Genomic DNA, 8,797 nt, shown 5'->3' with positions numbered 1-8,797 from the left:
GTACTGTTGTTTTGTGGCCCTAACTTTAAACAAGAAAATAACCTTCAAAACAAATGAGAGAACATGAATGAAACATATGCACGTCTCTCTGTGGTCACAACCAACTCACTTCGTTCAAAATATTTTCTTTCCTTCTAGATTCATGGACTTAGCACGCATATGTAGATGTAATGTACTTGAAAATATTTACTCAATGATCATGCAAAAGACTCAAACATGGATGACCGGGATGGTGATTTAGGAAACAACCAAGGATAGGATTCTAAACCATAGACTTGCGCTTAGGATAATTCGAGCGGTTCGCCTGTAAAACTTATAACTCACTCGATTCTTATCCAAAAATAATTCCGTTTGAAACCACGACTCCCACACCCTTAGAACTAATTTAAGAAGCCCTCCTCGGGGTAAAATTCCTTATCCAATCATTTTATGCAAACTCATTTCCGTACAGAAAGCACATCATTGATAAAATTCGGCACCTATCCATTTAAATGTCTAAAACTTAACCAAAACATAACCGAAATAATTCTCGCTTCCGCCTACATATTCCTAACATTCTAAACCAAATACCAGACCCAAGCCCTTAACCAAATTCCACTTTTAACCCTGACTTAGTCATAAATTTCCGGACAGCTCAAACATCACCTAAAATTATGCTCACGTCCTAGTTTTATACTCAATCAAAACCTTAGCTATTTGGCTCCTATCTCCCAAGCCAGTAATCTAGGACATGACCAAATGCCTAGACTCACTCACACTAGTGAACCAGCCCTTTCTCAAGCCTAGAACAGCTCGACAAAAGCCCCCCCATTCGAAGCACCCAAAAAAACGAGCCCAACTCCCCCAAGTTCAATGTGCCTCAATTCCAATCCTACAAGCTAACTTATCTCAAGCTATACACTACCATGTGAACTACTTATCACCCATGGTAGCCCCTAACTCACCATCCAAATCAACACACAAGCACACATAAATTTTGAATCAAAATTCTAGGATCAACAATCTGAAATTTTTGAATTTCAACAAAGCTTTCTTGACAACACCTTTTAAATGCAATACATCAATCATTCCTCACAAACAAAGACCAAAATCTCATAACCACAAGCATGTATGCACCAATAATTCTGCACAGGATTTTCGAAGGGAAAACATGGCACATTGCATATGTAAATGTATTTTCGAAAGCTCTAAAAAAATGCAACACACAATATGTAATAATCTTCATGGTGAAGAGAAGGGATCATATCCTTGCCTAGATAAGAAAAATTCAAGGCAAGAGCTCAAGTGAGCTGAACCAGAATTCGAAAGGGGAAGGAGCTGCTCGAACTGGGAAATGGAGGGAGCCACGGGTTGCTACAGCTTGGCCAGCTCGAGGAGGTGCTGCTTCGCCGGAGAAGAAGCTGCGGCGACGGCGATAAGGGCTGAGGAAGATGAAGGTGCAGCCGATGGTTTGGGGGGAAGAAAATGTCGTGAGGTGTGTGTGTGTGTGTGTTTAAGGCATGGGTTGTGTGTTTTTGGGTGAGAATGAGTGTGTGAGACATGTAGGAGGCTAGGGTTAAATCTTTAAGTTCAAGTGTGCAAGTTTGAGTGTAAAAATGCTACTTAATAATAAAAATTGCTACTCTAAAAATAGCAACTTAAGGCCATAAATTGAATTGCACAAAATAAAACTCAAGTTAAAAAAAATCCTAATTTAAAATATAAGATTGGATTTTACTAATCCAGAAATTAAAATGCTAATTTTCGCAAAAGTTAAAAATAATAAATTCTAATGCGCGAGAAAAAGTAATATTTAGAAAATTAATCATGGAAAATTAATATAATTAAAATTATAATTATTTAAAATAGATTTAGGCATGAAACTCTAATTAAGGAAATTTTAGGCGTCACACCATAAATTTTAGAAACGGTCATAAAAACACTCATATTGGACACTTTGAGCATTGTTTAATGTGAACCGATACCATAAAACACTTTTATAGGTTAACTTCAGATAACACTTGCAACCTGGGCTCTAGTAGATCTGGCGATTTCTTGCAAACTTGCAACCACGTGTCAAAAAGTCTTATCATTCTATATTTTGAACTTTCTAGCTCAACATATCCCAACCCTTTATGAAAACGTTTGCTCTGTTGGGTTATTGGAGGTTTAACAGGAATTTCAGGCTCAATATGTTCATATATTGTGTTGGATCTCACAAATTTCAAATACTTTGAAATGTAAATTTCCAGGCACGACTGAGTATTGATTTCAGATGAATTGTTGTCATTCATGTTGAAGCCTAGACCAGTTTTATCACTAGCCTGCTTCTGCATTCCAAACAGTTTATCTAATATATCAAACTTGCAACCACGTGTCAAACATAAATTAGTCTCAGCTCAATCTCGTGCTCTCACTTGAAAGGAAAACTACTCCATAAACGTAAACATAGTTCAAGACAAAGTTTTAATCATAAAAAATAAGAAGAATCAAGAAGAAGAAGATGAAGTTTTCTTCCAAGCCTTCAAAATCTTCACCCCCTAGCCACCGCAAGAGTCCCTCGATCTCTCCAAGTTTCTGCATGTAAAAATTTTCTCTTAATTTGGGCCGCAATTCCCTTTTATATCTTTCCTCAAAGACCTCAAAATAATTCTCTAATTCAAGTCCAAAAAAGAATAAAACCATCTGATATCCAAGGTTTCCAAAAAATCTGAAACACTGCGTCTGCATATGGAAATTTCTGCGACCTGTCTGGACGCTGTGCCACCTCCGTGTATAGGTTCGGACCACCTCCGTTCATGGGTCCGTGTAGGCACACTCGAGCGCAAAAAGTTCTGCCTTCGTATTTACAAATCTCGTCAAGCGCACTCGAGCGCGAAAAGTTCTGCCTCAGCTCTCAAAATTCCCCTTTGCGTGCTCGAGCGACCAAAATTGACGGCTCGAGCGTAAAAATTTCTGTCCCAACTCCGATAATTTCCTCATTGTTGTGAAAAATGCTCGCAAGCGTATGAGTGTCAAGTTTTAATATAGTGATAAATCAAGACTCGTTCCCACAGAGAGTAAAATAAAAATATTTAGTTCTTGTAATTAAAATAGTCCTAATTTTATTTAGAAAATCAATGATCAAGAATTTTGCAGAAAAATAAAATAATTAAATGAGTTTTTAATAGCACACACACAACTTTCAGAAATAAAAAAATCAGAGAAAAAATGGTCTAGAGGTATAGATATCACCTGGTTTCAACAACAATCAATCCTAAATAATTTATTTTCATGAATTCCCTTCAAGTAATAACCAAGAACACTTAAGTATATTATTCCCTCTCTCGAGTGACGAATAAAATATATCAACTACAATTCAATTCCAATATCCCTATTAAGAATCTACTTGTAGTGATCTATGTAAAACCAATGTTCTTTTCTAAGTTCCGTTAAAATTATATACTCTCTCGAGCTATATAAATAATTAACAGTGTAATTTCTATTGGTCCTATTCAAAATCACCTATGTCGAGTGCCAGATTTCAAATAAATATTACATTCAATTATTGATCAGGTAATTGAAAAGACATGCAATTCTAGAAACACAATTAATCTAAAGAAACTCAATTCAATAAAATCACAAATTCATGAAAGTGTCTACACCAGGTTCCATCCGACCTTTAGACTCTAAAATTTTAGTTCATAGTCAAATTTAAATAAACACAAAACATGTTTATAAATCCCAACATCAATTCAATAAACATAGAATTCGAAGCAAGAAAACAAATCCGTATTCGGTCTTCTGTGTCCAGTCGATCGACGTCCGTCTTTATTGATTGATGTTCTTCTCTTCAAAATCACGTTCAAGCTCTCCAAAATATTTTCTGATGATGTGTGGCGGCTGATGATCCCCATCTAGGGTCAGAAATTCCCTTTTATATGGCCTCCTAATCGTCCAATAAAAAGCCCACGAAAATACCCGAGTTTCCTTGAATATTAAAATTCCTCACGTCTGAAAAACTCGTCGCGCGGGCGCGCAAGGTATGTAGTGCGGGCGCGCATTAGTTACGCACTCAAATTCCTTCAGCAGCTTTTTCACCGCGCGGGCGCGCCACTCAACAGGTGCGGGCACGCTGCCTGTTCGAATTTCAGCATTTTATTCTACTGTTCAAGTCTTGATTTCCTCTCTTTTTTTCATCTTTTTGGCTTATTTTCGCATGAACTCATCAACTCCATTATTTCCTAGAAATACCAAAAACAACAACAACCTCACACAATATCTTCCAAATAATTCACAAAAGTCAAGTAATATCATCACCAATTAAGTGCACAAAATGCACTTATCAAATACCCCCAAACTTGAACATTTGTTCGTCCCAAGCAAAACTAACACAGAACTCAAAACTCAAAAACACATATGCAAGCAACAAGAATGATCAAGAAATACTATGGATCAATGGCCTCTGTGTTAATTTAAAAAACAATTCATATCCAATCATATCCATCCTACTAACACATGAAAAATTATTTATCAAGAAAAACATCTCAACCTTATAAACTCATAAACTCCGCAACTCACGTTTCAAAATACTTTTCTCTGAACTCAATTCAAACATTCATAGATCATGAGGACTTTTAAAGGTAGCACAAGATCAAAGTAAAGGAAATTAAATAAAAAAACACTCACTATCAGGTTAATTCAAATAAAAGAAATGTGTACGTGTTTCGATAAAAAAATCATACTCATTGAAAGTGTCAATCAACAGTCCATAGGCTAAATTCTCGCAACCCCTCTCTACTAATATATTGGGCAACTGTGACTCGGTCAATAGGACTTAATTTAATTATAGCGTAAGGCCTGGCTCATGGCTACAAATGAAGGATTAAGAATTCAAAATAAGGAATAATTTAATGTTTAAACTCTAATTTCAACTCTTTTTCATTCACAATTTCACACTTATTCTTCACTTCATTGATTTTTTAATTCTTTCTTTCATAACTCTTCATTCATCAATTTTTTTCTTTTTCAATCCTCTTTTTCAACTCTTTTCTACCATTTTTTTTCTTTGTTTCTTTTCACAACTACCTTATTCATTTTCAAATCTTTTCCACCACACCATTCCCTATTCACAAATATAAAATAGGAGCACATAAAATTCTAACATTCAAATTACTCCCTTAAATGTAGGAAATAGTGTTTAGGCTATTCATAGGTAGTCAATGTAGGACCTTGAACAATGACGAATGGGGGTTTATCACACGTTTACACGCATGCCATTCGATTTTCAACTAGGCTCAAACAAGGTACTAGGGATACATACATTAGTAGGGTAGCTTGAAAGGCTCAAACGATTTCAGAAAAATTGCCTAAATCATCCCTAATCACAGTTATGCCCGTATTTCGCCTCAAGGGGTGTCCGAACTAGTTCTAGACAAGTCTCAATCCACAATCAATTCATAAAAATTTTAATCAGTGCAGAATAAATAATCATCAGCAGTAAACGATGATTTTCCAACAATTTTCAGATGTTTGTACCTCATATACTCATATAAGTGTAAGCTCAAATGGGTAACAAGGGATAAAAATTTGTCAAGGCCCAAAAATCCAAACAATGCCTCAATCATCTCTATGTTTGTATGTTTCAAAATTCAGATATAAGAACAAATCACAGAGTATATAAGAGTTCAATCGTTCACTTGGTTCCAATAAATTCAAGTTTTGGTCAGATAGGTGGACAGTCATGAATTTCAGTTACGGAACAAAAATTCTAACATCATTGGCCATCTTTCCATTTCATTCTTGCCACACTCAATTCACATTAACACCACTTTCACTTTCACATAAATGGAAACCAACCACAGCACAAACACCTTCAGAAACACAAAAACCCTAAAACAAACAACACAAAAGCAAACAAAATTAAAAACAAGCAAAAAGTTCAGTGCACAAATTTCAAAATTTTTCAGTTTCAGTTTCAGAATTGACCTCCCCCCCCCCCCCCAAAAAAAAAAAAAAAAAAAACTTGGTACATTCATTGTCCGCAATAAATAAACAAGAAGGAATAAAGGACAAGTACCGCAAACAAAGACCGTCAGTGGTCGCCAACATCCGCATCATTAAAAGGATGGGGAGGCTCAGTAGTATCAGGAGTGGGCTGCCACTGTGGTGGTTTAGGGAATGGATATGAAGAACTCGCAGCACCCGAAAATTGATGAGCTAGGGTCGATGTAAAGTCCATCATGTAGTGCATAAAGGCTCTGGACTCCTGCTAAAATGTCAGTTGCTGCTGCATCGCCTCCTCAAGTAAAGTAACTCTATCAGTCAATGTAGGAGGGGTAGCAGGACGAGGCGCTGCTTCCTGGCGAGAAGCTGCTCGAGCATTGAACTCCCTTCTCTCAGCACGTGCACGCCTCTCAGGCTCTGGCACAAATCTCCTAGAAGGCACACAAGGAATCGGATTCCTTACTTTCAATAACTCCTCACTTTCAGGCCAAGTCACTCCGGCAGCAACACATAAATCAGTATTCAATGACGGTAAAACAAGACCGCCGGTGGTTCGCCCGGCCACCACCTTGGAAATAGTATCTTGACAAATGTGGCCCAAATCAACGGTCTTGCCCACAAGAATACAATAAACCAGCAGTGCTCTCTCATGTGTAACTTCATGGTCATGATCGATGGGCTTCAATCTCTCACAAAAAAATGTGTACCACAGTTTTGCATCGTCCACCAAATCAGTTTTCTTCAAGATGTGTGACATATTATCTTGACCCAAGCGCCACTCAGCTCTCGGGACACATAACCGCCTCAGAACAGCATCATGATCAACTGCCTCACCCTTATACACATCATATTCATCATGCATAATCGGAGGAATCTCATAAATAGTGTTAATTGTATGTGCATCGAAAGGTACCAAATTACCTTTCACTAGGACCCTCATCCCATCATTTCGACACTTCAAGTTGGCATAAAATTCTCTAACCAGAGACATCACAGCATCCATAGGTGGTTTGACAAAAGTAGCTCAATGTCTAGCAAATACCGTCCTCCCAATCGCACATACCGGATGGTCGGGATCAAAACCCAATGTCATATCGAATCCTCTCTCGGCCAACATACTCTTAGACAAGATTTTTTGGTAGTGTTCAGCCGCTTTATCATTCCAAAAATGATGATCGTCATAGGTCGGAGCGGATGAAGAAGATGCCCCATATTTTTACTTTTTATTTGGGGCCATTTATCAAACACCTTACAAGCACAACACAATACACACTTTTGATAACTTAAACTCCAAACTAACTCTCCCAAACTTCAAATTCAATCTCAACAATAATACCCCACAAACTCCAACTATAATCACCACGCCACAACTTGCAATCAAAATATCACAACACGCCCAAGCTCAACTTTCACAATGTTAACAAAACTCCAACCACAAATCAACTTCAACAATCACTACAAAACTTGGAATTAGAATTACCTCAATGAAGAACTTACTCGGAAGGGACCAAACAATATTCCAACCTCTGAACAAACAAACATTCCGAGCGCCCCTGTTGAACCCTTGAAACCAAACCGGTTTGAAAATTATGTTAAAAGGAAGAGGAGAAGATGTATATGGGATGGGAAAATCAAGATATGAGAGAATGTAAGAAGTTTGAAGAGGAATTAGACGAAGAAGGTGATGCGTAGAATGGGGGATTAGGGATTGAAAGATTTAGAAGAGAAAGGAGTGACGATATGTGAAGTGGAGATTTGTTTTAAAGCCTTAAATCACGTCGCGCGGGCGCTCAATGGTAGAGGGTGGGCGCGCGTTAGTATCGCATCTCACATTAATTTTATTCCAGACATAGCGCGGGCGCGCTAGGGAGTAGGAGCAGGCGCGCGTCAGTATCGCATATCAGGCTTAAAAATTCTCCAGATGTCGCGCGAGCGCGCTACTCAATAGGCGCGGGCGTGCATCGGCTTCGCAATTCACAAAATTTTCTGGGCATTCAAAGCGCGGGCTCGCGTCAGTGGTAGGGCGGGCGTGCTGAAGTTTCGCACTTCAAATTAATTTCTGAGCAGACATAGCGCGGGTGTGCATAGGAGATAGGGTGGGCGCGCGTCAGTATCGAATGGCATGTTCCAAAGCCGGAAAAATTTTAGAAAAATGACAAAAATTAGGCTTCAAAAATTGATCATTATGCACTGAAAATAAATAATTAACAAAAATTTAAATAAAATGAACACAAAATAAAAAATAAACTAAAGGAAAAAGCTTGTGTTGCCTCCCAAGTAGCGCTTGGTTCGTCAGCCCGAATTTCACCGGTCTTATGCTGTCTTTCCCTTTTCTTTCACTCGCCAAATATATTCCACGAATCGCCTTTTAAATTTTGATTTATTTTTCGTGGTCTTCTTTTATGGTGAACTTGGCGCTTTTTCCTTTGATAATTCCACAACAATATCACCTTTTTGACAGCTTTCTAGCTTCACAACATGCTCAACCATACATAGTTCTTCGATGGGTGGATTAGGTGCCTTCATAAATATGTTAAAAATCACCCGTTCTCCTTCCACACCCATCGACAATTCACCTTTCTTCACTTCAATTTTTGCATCCGCCGTAGCCAAAAATGGTCTCCCAAAAATCAATGGCGTGGAGTGCTCTTCTTGTATATCCAGAATCACAAAATCCGCCGGAAAGATGAATTTATCCACCTTGATGAGTACATCTTCTACGATACTTCGTGGATACTTTATGCTTCTATCTGCTAACTGCAGAGTGATCGATGTCGGCTTCATCTCCGCAAGATCCAATGCCCTGTAAACAGAAAATGACATTAAATTAATA

Source organism: Henckelia pumila, chromosome 1, assembly GCF_033568475.1.
Source record: "Henckelia pumila isolate YLH828 chromosome 1, ASM3356847v2, whole genome shotgun sequence".
NCBI lineage: Eukaryota > Viridiplantae > Streptophyta > Magnoliopsida > Lamiales > Gesneriaceae > Henckelia > Henckelia pumila.
Note: the sequence above shows the minus strand (reverse complement) of the source record.